The sequence below is a fragment of the Colobus angolensis genome, unplaced genomic scaffold (assembly GCF_000951035.1).
Source record: "Colobus angolensis palliatus isolate OR3802 unplaced genomic scaffold, Cang.pa_1.0 Scaffold604, whole genome shotgun sequence".
Lineage (NCBI taxonomy): Eukaryota > Metazoa > Chordata > Mammalia > Primates > Cercopithecidae > Colobus > Colobus angolensis.
The window spans coordinates 1,066,902-1,082,653 of NW_012119644.1; the positions used below are offsets into that span (position 1 = coordinate 1,066,902).

General features: G+C 39.0%; 1 long non-coding RNA gene across 1 annotated transcript in view; it reads right to left on the reverse strand.

The window, feature by feature from the left end:
- The window catches only part of LOC105527045, a 215,457-nt gene extending 205,279 nt beyond the window's left edge, over positions 1-10,178 (reverse strand). The window contains exon 1 of the long non-coding RNA XR_001004185.1: positions 10,005-10,178. This is a non-coding gene — a long non-coding RNA (uncharacterized LOC105527045). The remainder of the gene's footprint in view (positions 1-10,004) is intronic.
- Between the last annotated feature and the right edge of the window lie 5,574 nt (positions 10,179-15,752).

Consider the following 15,752-nt stretch of genomic DNA (forward strand, 5'->3'; position numbering starts at 1 on the left):
AGGCTATCCGCCCTCCTCGGCCTCCCAAAGTGCTGGGATTACAGGCATGAGCCACTGCTCCTGGCCCAAGATCTGGGTTCTAAGTGTGCTCATGGCTACTTGGGTGTAACTGACTCCAGGCATTTAAGTAGACAGAACTGCATCAGGGTGGGAAGCTAGGAGGTAGGTGAATATGTTCCTAAATTTTAAGCAAAGAAGCAAATGGTATAAAACTTTAAAATTACTATAAAATGTTTAAATCAGAAGTTATTAAGTACTCATATAGATGCCTCTAATTCAAGTCTACCACCACAGATTCTGCTTCACATTCCCTGTTTTATATTTGTTTCTCTCTGCTTCCACAGCAGACACTCTGGTTTCCAGCAACATTAATGTATTTACACATTGCACCAGTGCAACATAAACACCACTAATAATAGCTAAACTACAAAGTAAGGTGCAAGATTTGACTGTGTGGTTCTTGTCCTATGGTCATACTTCACTAAGGATTTATGTAATATTATAGGAAAAGTAACTTAAATGCACCATTTTCCCTGTGTGTTTACAGAATAACTTGATATACAATTAGGTCCATTTCTTAGTATTTGTAATCAAAGAGTTTACATTTTTCACCATTTTTCATAAATTTAATATTTGAATACTTCACACTTTTATGTGATTCAAAAGTCAAACCCATATAAAAATGTTTTTTCAAAAAAAAATGCCAGTGATATCTCACTTTCTCTATTTCCACTGGTATCTCATTTCCCCCAGTATCTGTTCTTTTGGCAATACAACACCAACTTGATTATTGTAGCTTTCTAGTAAGACTCTGACTTTGTTCCTCTCCTTAGTTATCAGTTTGGTTATTTTGGGTCTTTTGCCTCTCCATATAAAGTTTAGAATCAGTTTGATTATTTCTAAAAAATAGTTTGTTGTGATTTTCATTGTGATTACACTGAATCTGTAGATCAAGTTGGGAAGACTGGCATCCTGACAATATTAAATCTTTCTCTCCATGAACATGGAATAGCTGTCCATTTAGTTAGTTCCTTGATACCTTTCAGAGAGTTTTATTGTTTCCTTCAAATAGAATTTGTACATATTGGGTTATACCAAAGTATGTTATTTTGGGGGGTTGTTGTAAATGGTAATGTATTTTTAATTTTGAATTTCCTTTAGTTTATTGCTGGTATATAGAAAAGCAATTGTCTCTTGTACATTAACCCTATATCCTGCAGCCTTGTTAGAATTACTTATTCATTCCAGAAGAGATTTTTTTTTTTTTTTTTGAGACAGAGTCTGGCTCTGTCTCCCAGGCTGGAGTGCAGTGGCCGGATCTCAGCTCACTGCAAGCTCCGCCTCCCGGGTTTACGCCATTCTCCTGCCTCAGCCACCGGAGTAGCTGGGACTACAGGTGCCCGCCACCTCGTCCGGCTAGTTTTTTGTATTTTTAGTAGAGACGGGGTTTCACCATGTTAGCCAGGATGGTCTCGATCTCCTGACCTCGTGATCCGCCCGTCTCGGCCTCCCAAAGTGCTGGGATTACAGGCTTGAGCCACCGCGCCCGGCCCAGAAGAGATTTTTGTTTTTGTTTTGGATTTGGGAATTGTTGTTGCTGTATCTTTTGGATTATCTCCATAGACAAATGTTATCTGTAAACAAAGATAGATTTACTTATTCCATGTCAATCGATATGTCTTTATTTCACTTTCTTGTCTTATTGCATTAGCTAGGAATTTCCAGTACAATGTTGAAAAGCAATGGTGAAAGGGGGCCTTCTCAACTTGTTTGTGATATTAGAGGGAAAGCATTGAGTTTCTCACCATTAAGCATGTTAGCTGTAGGTGGTTTTTTGTAGGTGTTATTCAGTTGAGGAAATTCTCTCTATTCCTAATATGGTAAGAGATTGTATCATGAAGGTTATTGAACTTTGTCAAATAATTTTTCTGCATCTGTTGATATGTTCATATAATCTTTCTTCTTTGACCTCTTGATGTGATTAATCTATGTTAATTGATTTTGGAATGTTGAATTAGCCTTGCATACTTGGAATAAATTGCACTTGATTGGGGTGTATAATTATCTTTTTCTTTCTTCACCTTGGTGGGTTCAATTTGCTAATATTTTGTTGGGAATTTTGTGTCTATGTACACGAAAGATATTGGTCTGTAGGGTTATTTTCTCTTTTTTTTTAATTAAAAGTTTGTTTTTAATTTTACTTTACATTCTGGGATACATGTGCAGAACATGTAGGTTTGTTACATAGGTATACATGTGCCATGGTGGTTTGCTGCACCTACCAAACCATCATATAGGTTTTAAGTCCTGCATGCATTGGCTATTTGTTCTAATGCTCTCCCCCACTTCCCTCCAACTCCCTGACAGGACCTAGTATGTGTTGTTCCCCTCCCTGAGTCCATGTGTTCCTATCGTTCAACTCCCAATTATGAGTGAGAACATGCAGTGTTTGGTTTTCTGTTCCTGCATTAGTATGCTGAGGATGATGGCTTCCAGCTTCATCTATGTCCCTGGAAAGGACATGAACTCATCCTTTTTTATGGTTGTATAGTATCATAAGGTATATATGTACCACATTTTCTTTATCCCTCTATCATTGATGGGCATTTGGTTTGGTTCCATATCCTTCCTATTGTAAATAGTGCTGCAATAAACATACATGTGCATGTGTCCTTAGAATGATCTATATTTCTTTGGGTATATACTCAGTAATGGGATTGCTGGGTCAAGGTATTTCTAGTTCGAGATCCTTGAGGAGTCACCACACTGTCTTCCTCAATGGTTGAACTAATTTACATTCCAACCAACACTATAAAAGCATTCCTATTTCTCCACAGTCTCACCAGCATCTATTGTTTCTTAACTTTTTAATAGTCGTCATTCTGACTAGCATGAGATGGTGTCTCATAGTGGTTTTGATTTGCATTTCTCTAATGACCAGTGATGAAGAGTCTTTTTTCATATGTTTGTTGGCCACATAAATGTCTTCTTTTGTTCATATCCTTTGCCCACTTTTTGATGGTTTTTTTCTTGTATATTTGTTTAAGTTCCCTGTAAATTCTGGATATTAGATCTTTGTCAGATGATTAGATTGCAAAACTTTTCTCCCATTCTGTAGGTTGCCTGTTCACTCTGATGATAGTTTCTTTTACTGTGCAGAAGCTCTTTAGTTTAATTAGAACCTATTTGTCAATTTTGGCTTTTGTTGCAATTGCTTTTGGTGTTTTCGTCATGAAGTCTTTGCCCATGCCTATGTCCTGAATGGTATTGCCTAGGTTTTCTTCCAGGGTTTTTATGATTTTGGGTTTTACATTTAAGTCTTTAATTCATCTTGAGGTATTTTGGTATAAAGGTAAGGAAGGGGTCCAGTTTCAGATTTCTGCATATGGCTAGCCAGTTTTCCCAGCACCAATTATTAAATAGGGAATCCTTTCCCCATTGCTTGTTTTTGTCGGGTTTGTTGAAGATCAGATGGTTGTAGATGTGTAGTGGTATTTCAGAGGTGCCTGTTCTGTTCCATTGATCTATTATGTCTGTTTTGGTACCAGTACCATGCGGTTTTGGTTACTGTAGCCTTGTAATATAGTTTGAAGTTAGGTAGCGTGATGCTTCCACCTTTGTTCATTTTGCTTAGCATTGTCTTGGCTATATGGGCTCTTTTTTGGTTCCATATGAAATTTAAAGTAGTTTTTTCTAATTCTGTGAACAATGTCACAGAATTAGATGGAAATAGCATTGTATCTGTAAATTACTTCAGGCAGTATGGCCATTTTCATGATATTGATTCTTCCTGTCCAAGAGGATGGAATGTTTTCCCATTTGTTTGTGTCCTCTCTTATTTCCTTGAGCAGTGGTTTGTAGTTCTCCTTGAAGTGGTCCTTCGCATCTCTTGTCAGCTGTATTCCTGGGTATTTTATTCTCTTTGTAACAATTCTGAATGGGAGTTCATTCATGATTTGGCTGTCTGCTTGTCTTGCTGGTGTACAGGAATGCTTGTGACTTTTGCACATTGATTTTGTATCCTGAGACTATGCTGAAGTTGCTTATCAGCTTAAGGAGTTTTGGCAGTGACACGATGGGGATATCTATATATACAATCATGTCATCTGCAAACAGAGACAATTTGACTTCTTCTATTCCTATTTGAATACACCGACTTTCTTTCTTGCTCTTGCCTGATTGCCCTGGTGAGAACTTTCAATATTATGTTGAATAGGAGTGGTGAGAGAGGGCATGTTTTGAGCTGGTTTTCAAAGGGAATGCTTCCAGCTTTTGCTCATTCAGTATGATATTGGCTATGGGTTCGTCATAAATAGCTCTTACTATTTTGAGATATGTTCCATCAATACCTAATTTATTGAGAGTATTTAACATAAAGAGATGTTGAATTTTATCAAAGGCTTTTTCTGCATCTATGGAGATAATCACGTGGTTTTTGTCATCAGTTCTGTTATGACTGATGTTATATGTTGGGTTATGTTTATTGATTTGTGTATGTTGAACCAGCCTTGCATCCCAGGGATGAAGCCAACTTGATCATGTTGGATAACCTTTTTGATGTACTGCTGGATTTGGTTTGGCAGTATTTTATTGAGGATTTTTGCATCAGTGTTCATCGAGGATATTGGCCTGAAGTTTTCTTTTTTTGTTGTATCTCTAACAGGTTTTGGTATCAGAATGATGCAGGCCTCATAAAATGAGTTAGGGAGGAGTCCCTCCTTTTCAATTATTGGGAATAGTTTCAGAAGGAATGGTACCAGCTCCTCTTTGTACCTCTGGTAGAATTCGGCTGTGAATCCATCTGGTCCTGAGTTTTTTGTTTGTTTTTTTTTTTCGGTTGGTAGGCTATTAATTACTGCCTCAATTTTAGAACTTGTTATTTGTCAATTCAGGGATTCAACTTTTTCCTGGTTTAGTCTTGGGAGGATGTATGTGTCCAGGAATTTACCCATTTCTTCTAGATTTTCCAGTTTATTTGTGTAAGGGTGTTTATAGTATTCTGCTTTGGTAGTTTGTATTTCTGTGGGGTCAGTGGTGATATCTCCTTTATCATTTTTTCTTATCTATTTGATTCTTCTCTCCTTTCTTCTTTATTAGTCTAGCTAGCTGTCTATCTATTTTGTTAATTTCTTCGAAAAACCAGCTCCTGGATTCACTGATTTTTTGAAGGGTTTTTAGTATCTCTATCTCCTTCAGTTCTGCTCTGAGTTTAGTTATTTCTTGTCTTCTGGTAGCTTTTAGGTTAGTATGCTCTTGCTTCTCTGGTTCTTTTAATTGTGATGTTATGGTGTCAATTTGAAATCTTTCCAGCTTTCTGATGTGGGCATTCAGTGCTATAAATTTCCCTCTTAACACTGCTTTAGCTGTGTCCTAGAGATTCTGGTACATTGTTTCTTTATTCTCATTGGTTTCAAAGAGCATTTTGATTTCTGCCTTAATTTCTTTATTTACCCAGAATTCATTCAGGAGCAGGCTGTTCAATTTCCATGTAGTTGTGTGGTTTTAAGTGAGTTTCTTAACCCTGAGTTCTAATTTGATTGCACTGTGGTCTGAGAGACTGTTTATTATGATTCTGTTCTTTTGCATTTGCTGAGGAGTGTTTTACTTCCAATTGTGTGGTTGATTTTAGACTAAGTGCCATGTGACACTGAGAAGAATGTATATTCTGTTGATTTGGGATGGAGAGTTCTATAGATGTCTATTAGGTACACTTAATCAAGAGTTGAGCTTAAGTCCTGAATATCCTTGTTAATTTTCTGTCTTGTTGATCTGTCTAATATTTACAGTGGTGCTAGAGTCTCCCACTATTATTGTGTGGGGGTCTAAATATCTTAATAGGTCTCTAAGAACTTGTTTTATGAATCTGGGTGCTCCTCTATTGGGTGCATATATATTTAGCATAGTTAGCTCTTCTTGTTTCATTGATTCCTTTACTGTTATGTAATGCCCTTCTTCGTCCCTTTTTTAATCTGTGTTGGCTTAAAGTCTGTTTTATCAGAGACTAGGATTGCAAACCCTACTTTTTTTGCTTTCTATTTGCTTGGTAAATTTTCTCCATCCTTTTATTTTGAGCCTATGTGTGTCTTTGCATGTGAGATAGGACTCCTGAATACAGCATACCAATGGGTCTTGGCTCTTTATCCAATTTCCCAGTCTCTTAATTTGGGCATTTAGCCCATTTACATTTAAGGTTAATATTGTTATGTGTGAATTTGATCCTGTCATAATGATGCTATCTGGTTATTTTGCACACTAGTTGATGCAGTTCCTTCATAGTGTCACTGGTCTTTATATTTTGGTGTGTTTTTACAATGTCTGGTACCTGTTTTTCCTTTCCGTATTTAGCACTTCCCTCAGGAGCTCTTGCAAGGCAGGCCTGGTGGTGATGAAATCCCTCAGCATTTGCTTATGTAGAACGGACTGTATTTCTGCTTTGCTCATGAAGACTAATTTGGCTGGATATGAAATTCTGGGTTGAAAATTCTCTGCTTTAACAATGTCGAATGTTGGCACCCTATCTCTTCTGGCTTGTAGGGTTTCTGCTGAGAGATCCACTGTTAGTCTGATGGGCTTCCCTTTGTAGGTGACCTGGCCTTACTCTCTGGCTGCCCTTAGCAATTTTTCCTTTATTTTGACCATGGAGAATCTGATGATTATGTGTCTTGGGGTTGATCTTCTTGTGGAGTATCTTAGTGGTGTTCTCTGTATTTCCTGAATTTGAATTTGGCCTGTCTTGCTAGGTTGGGAAGTTCTCCTGGATAATATCCTGAAGTGTGTTTTCCAGTTTGGTTCCATTCTCATCTTTTTCAGGTACTCCAATCAATCGTAGGTTCAGTCTTTTCACATAGTACCATATTTCTTGGAGGCTATGTTTGTTCCTTTTCATTCTTTTTTTCTCTAATCTTGTCTGTATGCCTTATTTCAGCAGGATGGTCTTCAAACTCTGATGTCCTTTCTACTGCTTGATCGATTTGGCTGTCGATATTTGTGTATGCTTCACGAAGTTTTTGTACCATGTTTTTCAGCTCTATCAGGTCATTTATGTTCCTTTCTAAACTGGTTATTCTGGTTAACAACTCCTGTAGCCTTTTATCAACGTTTTTACCTTCTTTGCATTGGGTTAGAACATGCTCCTTTAGCTCAGAGGAGTTATTACCCACCTCCTGAAACCTACTTCTATCAATTCATCAATCTGACTCTCCCTCCAGTTTCATGCCCTTGCTGGAGAGGAGTTGTGATCATTTGGAGGAGAAAAGGCATTCTGGCTTTTGGAATTTCCAGCTTTTTTATGCTGTTTTTTCCTCATCTTCATGGATTTATCTACTTTTTATCTTTAAGGCTTCATCCCAGAGGGGCACTGGCCTGATGCCAGCCAGAGGTCTCCTGTATGAGGTGTCTGTCAATACCTGTCGGGGCGTCTCTCCCAGTCAGGAGGCATGGGGGTGTCAGGAATCCGCTTGAGGAAGCAGTCTGTCCCTTAGTAGAGCTGGTGTGCAGTGCAGAGAGAATCCCCCTTGTCAGGATAAGCCACTGTCTTCAGAGCCAGCAGGCAGGAAAGATTAAGTCTGACTGAAGCTGTGACCACAGATGCCCCTCCCGCTAGGTGCTCTGTCCCAGGGAGATGAGAGTTTTGTCTATAAGCCCCCGACTGGAGCTGCTGGGTTTCCTTCAGAGACGCCCTGCCCAGTGAGGAGGAATCTAGAGAGGCAGTCTGTCACAGCTACTTTGCTGCACTGTGCTGAGCTCCACCCAGTCCCAACCTCCCAGTCTCCTTAGCACTGTCAGGGGAAAACCACCTACTAAAGCCACAGTAATGGTGGTCACCCCTTCCCACACCAAACTCAGGCCAACTCCAGACTGCTATGCTGGCAATGAGAATTTCAAACCAGTGGTTCTTAGCTTGTTGGACTCCATGGGAGGGAGACATGTTGAGTAAGACCTCTTGGCTCCCTGGCTTCAGCCCCCTTTCCAAGAGAGTGGATGATTCTCCTGTCTCACTGGAGTTCTGGGTGCTACTTGAGTATGGAAAAAAACCCTACAGCTCAGTGCCTGCCTAACAGCCACTCAGTTTTATACTTGAAACCCAGGGGCCTGGTGGTGTAGGCTCATGAGGGAATTTCCTGAGCCACAGATTGCAAAAATCCATGGAAAAAGCGTAGTATCCCAGGGCAGGTAGCACAGTCCCTCACTGCTTCCCTTGGCTTGGGGAAGGGGAAGTCCCCCAGCTCTGTGCACTTCCCAGGTGAAACAATGCCCCACCCTGCTTCTGTTCACTCTCTGTGGGTTGCACACACTGCCTAACCAGTTGCAATGAGATGAACTGGGTACCTCAGTTGGAAATGCAGAAATCATCCACCTTCTGCATTGGTCTTGCTGGGAGCTGCAGACCAGAGCTGTTTCTATTCAGCCATCTTGGCCCTTCTTCCAGGTTATTTTCTTACAGTGTCTTTGTCTGTTTTTGGTATTAATCTGGATCTTAGAAAGAGTTAGGATATAGTCCCTCTCCTTGTATCTTCTGGAAGACATTATAGATAATTAGGATAATTTCTTCCTTAAAGGTTTCAGAGACTATACCACTAAATCCATCTGGACCTTGTGCTTTCTTTGAAAGGTTATTAATTATTGATTCAATTGCTTTAATAGGTACAGGCCTACTCAAACTGCCTATTCTTTCTTGTGTGAGTGTTGACAGATTGTGTCTTTCAAGGAATTTGTACATTTCACTTAGGTGATGAAGTTTATAGACATGGTTATTTATGGTATTTCTTTATAATTCCTCTAATGTCCACAGGATCTGGAGTGGTGTCCCCTCTTTTATTTCTGATATTAGTAATTTGGGTCTTCCCTCTTTTTTCTTGGCCAGACTAGAGATTTATTGATTTCATTGGTCTTTTCAAAAAACCAGCTTTTGGTTTTGTTGATTTTCTCTATCGATTTTCTGTTTTTAAATTTGTTGATTTTAGCCCATGGTATGCTTTTTTCCAATGATAATTAATGGATTTTAATATTCTATCCTTTCATTAGGTTAAACGGCTACAAATACATTTTCCATTCTTCTCACTTAATGGATTATTTCTTATTACACATTGTCCATTGTGCACCACAAAGTTTGCAAGAGTATATAGGAACAGTCTGATAATAGTCATCTTGCTATTAGCCATTCACAAACATACATGTAGACTAGAAAACACTGTAGTACGTTTACTGGCTTTGTCCAGCCCAGTAGTCTTTAATCCAAACACAGCCATCCTGTGAGAAACAATGATGGTTTTCTTTGCTCTCTTACTCTCTTTCCTCTTCTTGTTCCCTGTCTTTGTTAGGATTTCTCCTACAACTCTGCACTTACCCTAACCCTACACTATTTCCAGGGTCCTGGGATGATGAACTCAGATTTCTCCAGTCCTCTTTTCTGAAAGTGTACTTGGTATTGAGAGTGCAGCTTCTAAAAGACAGAAACTTTTTCCTGTTTTTTTTTTTTTGTTTTTTTTTTTTCTCTTTTTGAGATGGAACTTCACTTTTATTGCCCAGGCTAGAGTGCAATGGCACGATATTGTCTCACTGCAACCTCCACATCCCAGATTCAAGCAATTCTCCTGCTTCAGCCTCCCTAGTAGCTGGTATTATAGGTGCCCACCACCATACTTGGCTGTATTTTTAGTAGAGATGGGGTTTCACCATGTTGGCCAAGCTGGTCTTGAACTCCTGACCTCAGGTGATCTGCTTGCCTCTGCCTCCCAAAGTGCTGGGATTACAGATGTGAGCCACCACGCCCAGCTAGAAATATTTTTCTTAACATTACTGTCTCTAAGAGCATGACTTTGATTATTTGTTATGCCAAATTTTATTTTAACAGAGGGAAAATGTACAGAAGAGAAGATGAAAGGAATAGACATACTGTCCTACTATAGTAACGGTTTTCAAATCTTTCCCTTTCATAATTTCTAGACTTAAGTAGCACAGGTCAACAAAAAAGTATCTATCCCTTTCTTTCCCCCAAAGGACACCTATTCTGAAGATCCAAAATATTTCTTAGCAGTTAGAAGTCTAAAAACTGTGGTGATTGATGGGATCTTTGGCATCTAGATGAGTGTTAGTCTTTAGTCCAGAGAATCTGAAGCAAAGCTGTGTGTACTCCACATCTTTATTTTCTTAGATTCACATTGCAACTATTTTTCTGACAAGAATTCAAGAAAAGGAAGGAACGAAGGAAGGAAGAAAGGAAGGAAGGAAGGAAGGAAGGAAGGAAGGAAGGAAGGAAGGAAGGACTGGTCTAGGGTACATGAGTGAAGAAGGCAATTACCCACAGATATTAGTTTGTTGTGTCACAAGGTAAGATGCTAAAACATCATTCACATCACCTATCAATACACCTTTATCAACGAATCCCTTGTGACCTCAAGGGCTTTTTCACTCTTAAAAAGAAAAACTTCTCTTACAGTAAAAGTGCTTCTGGAAGGACTCTATGGCATAGTCAGTATAGTCTTTGGGATATAATGAAAGAGGTATGCTTGTAAGCCTGCTGTGGGAGCACAGAGGAGGGCCATTTAGGATGAAGGTAAAATTAACAATAAGGTTCTGATCATAAGACCAGCTGGTGGCAAAGTGAGGAATAAACAGGTCTTTCATTCTAGTGCTCATTCTTGGGTTCCCAGCTGTCTCCTGGCTCTTATTAAATAGCCATCTTTAAATAAGAACCTGCAGAAAGAGACTTTAGCATTGACCCATTGTGATATGGGATAGGGGAAGAAAGGTAAGGTTATCAAAGCTTGACTTTGCCAACTCGGTGGTCTGTCCTGGAGCTAACCCTGCTGCTACCATTTTTTGTGTCCCTTCTTTCTCTGATCTAGTTTTTTGTGCTTCCTAACACAACCATCCTCAGACCTATACCGCTATAAGCACATGAGGGCAGCGCCTCAATTCCCATTGCTACTCAACATCCATTGCTGTATAGAGAATGATTTCCTTACCCCCATCCCTCCCAACTCCGATTATTCAAATGTGCAGAACCAGGGAGAACTTGCCCTATTTCAATGTTCTGAGTGTACACCTGACAGTTTTAGGATAAACACTGAAATCAGCCCTTCTACAGCCTATGTTTCTTTGCTGTGGATTGCATCCCTATAAACTGGCTACCTTAGGGATGTGTTATTAATAAGGAGGGGATGTGTCTCTATAGTTGTACTAAAGCCAGGTTTGCATTTGGTATATGCTCTATGTATTGATTCATATGTGGTGTTTGTTTTTCAAAAGCAAGCAGTGAACAACCAAAGTCGATACTTTAAAATGGAGAATAGCTGACTACTTTTCTCAATTTAATTTAGATTCAGTTTTATGAATTAAAATGGCTGAGCAGGTAACATCCTGGCTAGAGAAAAATCCAGTGTACTCTGAGCCCCAGCTAAGCTGAATGACTGACAGTTCCCAAGATTAGTCATCTCCTTGCCTTTGCACACTCTCCTGCACTTAAAATATCCTGTCCCTTTCTTCTTCAAGTAGAAGGAAGGAAGTCAAGTCTCTCAATGTCCCACTGTTTCGCAGAGTGAGAGAAATATCACCCTCTGAACTCCCACGTCATTTTTTTCTCTGAACAATTCTTATTTTCACCACTAGATTACTAAACCCTTGAAAGCAGAGCTCAAAGTATTTAGCTCTAAAACCTTTTAATTACAATGAATTTGATTCTATATAAATGCTAAATAGGTACATCAATATACACATGTGCACAAACATTATCTACATTTCAATCCTTCCCATTGGTTCATCAACAATCTGCAAGAATGCTGATACTTACGACTTTTAGGAAATAAATATAAAATGCAAATAAAATACCCAAGAGAAGTGAAAATAAAGAATGCATAATACTGATTATATGTATCCTTGAGAAAGTAAAACAGTAAAATAGATTTTTACTAGAAAGCACTACACAAAATAACTTTCCCATATATTACTTTGCAATACCAAACTCATTCACTATTTTTTATTTTAAATATGTACCAAAACCCCTATATTTTTAGAGATTTTGATGAACACACAAAAGAAATAATAAAGTCTGATTTGAGCATTGAGGCAATGTTAACACAGACTTTTGTTAACACACAAAAACTTTTGTGTGTTAAAGAAGTGTCCAGAGAATTTGACAGCAACAATAACCTCAAGTTCATTGGAAACTTTCAAACTCTATGCATTGTTACACACATTTAGGTGAAATCTCCCTTATTGTCAAGAATCTACAAAAGGTGAAATGGCGTCTTAAAGAAATATAGGATTCACAAAAAGCAGGTTATTCGTTCACGTTTAGTAAGCATGACATAACACTATCTGCCTTTTCTGATGCTAACGATAGGAAATATTAAAATAATAAAACACACTCCTATCTCTGAGGATTTCAAATTGGGTGAGATGTAAAGGCATGCCCTCATCACATGATAATATGGTTCCCCGGGCCACAGAGGAGATCTGATCAATGTGTTTTCCAGAATACAATGGAAAGAGTGCTTAATCCTAAAAGAAGAAAGAGACTGTTGTGAGAGATTAGGTGACTTTTGGAGTATAAGCAGGAGATGTTTGCCCATGAGATAATGCAGAGAGGATAACAAAATTTAAGGCCAAGTTTGCAGCATAGGCAAAAGCAAGAAGTGTGCACGTAAACCCCTGGCACATTCTATAAACTGCTAAAAATCCAGGTGGTAAGGACCCAAGCTTCGTGGGATCAGAATGAAGTGTTTGATCTGACTGTAAGGTTCACTCTACTTATTGACTTACCGGGGGAAGAAAAACAAAATTAAGAGACAGAAATTTAAAAATCTGTTAAAATCCCCCCTGGTAACCCAGAGAGGTTCTATAATTCAGAGAGGTTTGCAGTTCATCAACTACAGTTTATCGCCTTGAGAAAGTAAGAAACACGTTGAATATGTGTTTTCACAAGCTGCCGCTTTCTCTATTCAATGTGATTTTCCAAATGGGGAGATATATTTTTCACAAAGAACAGGTTTCAGGAACAAAATCTTTTTAGCAAAGAAAACATTTTCAAAGTTACCATTTCACCAAACTCCCTAGGCAAATGAATATATACACCCACCTCTTAACCTCGTAGTTTCCTTAGAAATGTCCAGTTGAAAGGACTTAACAGTTGTGGGAATGCCCAGTTAACAACACTGGTTCTCACTCACCCATTGGTAGGCTTTGCCTCTGTCCCTACCCAAATCTCATCTTGAATTGCAGCTCCCATAATTCCCATGTTTATGGGAGGGGTCTGGTGAGAGATAATTGAATCATGGGGGCAGTGTCACCCATACTGTTCTCATGGTAGTGAATAAGTCTCACAAGGTCTGATGGTTCTATAAGGGGTTTCCCTTTTTGCTTCACTCTCATTCTTCTCCTGCCTGCTACCATGTAAGACGTGACTGGCTCCTCCTTGCCTTCCACCATGATTGTGAGGCCTCCCCAGCCACGTGGAACTGTAAGTCGATTAAACCTCTTTCCTTTATAATTACCCAGTCTCGGGTATGTCTTCATTAGCATTGTAAGAACAGACTAATACACACACAGAGCTAGGAAGCCAGTCCAGCACTCAGGAGTCCAAGTGCTATACAGGCTATTGTTAAGGTGACTGTTAGAAGCAAACCTCCACAGGTGAATTGCCATATAACTCTCTGTGGAGCAATAACAAGAGCACTCTCTCCTCTTCCCAGTAGTCTTGCTCCAGTCCTTCCTTTTGTCCTCCACTCTCAATTTTTCTCTTCCAGAATGTCTCTCCTAATGAACCTGATCCAATTGGATATCCCTCAATTATCCATCTGGAGCTACTTACCAGCACTGTTTGCTTCATCTCAGTTTTTCTGTCATTTTCATGCATTTATATTGTGTCTCCCAACTGGACCATAAGTATTTCTGCATCTTACCTTGGCCTTTCCTGTTCACACAGTGAGCATTCAATAAATTCTCTCCATTGTCTGTTTCATGAGCTGACTATCTTATAAGACAGACCTAAGAAATAAAGGAGTCTAGGGATTTCAGAAAAATGTATCATAATAAAAAAGCTCCAGTAGCTAACAGCTGGAAAAATTGAGCCTGCTAGCAAAAAAAAAAAAAAAAAAAAAATTGTGGCAACAGAGGGAAGACTAGAAAAGAAAACAAAGTATGATTAGAGAGTAGCCTGAGTAAGAAAGGGGAGGGAGGGACCAATAAAGGCTCACTCTGTGAGAGACTGATCACACCGTCACTACAAGGCTAGGAATCTAATTATTTGTTTTTAGGAATGTTGGACTACAACTTTCAAAACAGTTTCCTTGGAAGACATGTGATAATATCAAGTAACTTTCCTTGATTTTTAAAATATTATAAAAGTGCTTAATGTGCCTTATAAACATTACCAGAATATTTTAAATAAAATGTCACTTTGCCAAGCCACAACTCCTTTTGGCCCCATAACTTACATCAGCACAGCCTGGATTCTGGGAAGCCCCACCAAGATTTTGGTGACAGATTTCCATCACTACAAAACAATGGGGCCAGCCTGAAAATGAGGTGAAGACCAACTCATCCCGAGAGAAAACAAGACAGCTGAGACATGACTAGCTTGGCCCTTATCCTGGACTTTGGTTGCCTGGTGAGCATATGTAACCTGGCATTCAGCTGCATGGAAAGCTGAGGATAGTTAGAAAGGATATTAATAATGTCCAATGATGGAGAAAAGCGTCTCAAGTCCAAACAGCACTGAGATTTCTTTAACATTGTTACTTACCTGCTCTTAAATATTGATGAAATGTAATGACAATATTGGTTTATAAGCATATCAACATGTTCAGAACCAAGAAAAACTAATACAGATGGAAAACTGTAAAAGTGGATACAAATGGAAAAATAAAGACTGTCTTACCCTGATATGTTGCACGTCTACTCAGAAAAGTTGGACTAAGGTGTTGCTTTGGCAACATGAAAAGTGTAGGAAAGACCTCTCCCCAAACGATCCTCCCTCTCCCTAACCAGTTTTTTCCAACAAGAATCTTTGCTTTCTCTTAGGCATTTCTCTTAGGAGAGGAGGTTTAAAGAAGATCAGTAATTTACTTTTCATGCATAGTAAGAGAAATAACAGGAAGCAGAAGATAAATGAGGAAAGGCCCCCAGAGTAAGAAAGAGGGACTGAGAGAATTGAAGTCACTTCATTCATTATTTGGTCTCAGGGTTTGCCTATGTCACAAAGAAAGAGACGGAGAAAGCCAGTCCAGAAAAAGACAGATCAAAGAACTTGAAGGCAGACCAGGAGAGAGACTGCTACCAAAGCCATTCTTGAGGAGAGTTTGTTTTTTGTTATTGTTGTTTTTTGTTTTTCTTTCTTTCTTTTCCTTAAGAAGAATTATGAACAAATAAATCCTACGTAGGCAGAACTTTCATAAACACTGACTCTCTGTCATGGTATCCTGTTTATTTCCTTCATAGTACTTATTGTAAGTGGCAATTAAGTGATCCATCTCGGCTTTACTTCATTTCCTGTTTCTCTTAGAAAGTATTGCTGAGAAGAGGGAACTTGTCTTTTGAACAAATCACGAGGATGCATCAAATAATATTGTTGAATGACAGAATAAATGAAAATAAGAGTGCTGCAGTGAGTCTAATCAGAATGAGCTGGGGCTGTTACAGAGGAGCAGTGGCATTTAGGAGGACCTAGTAACTTCTACGAGAACAGTTTCAGTTCAGTTGTGTAGGGCCTAAGAGAGATCCTAAACTGGTTCTCAAAGCTGGGTTGCATCATG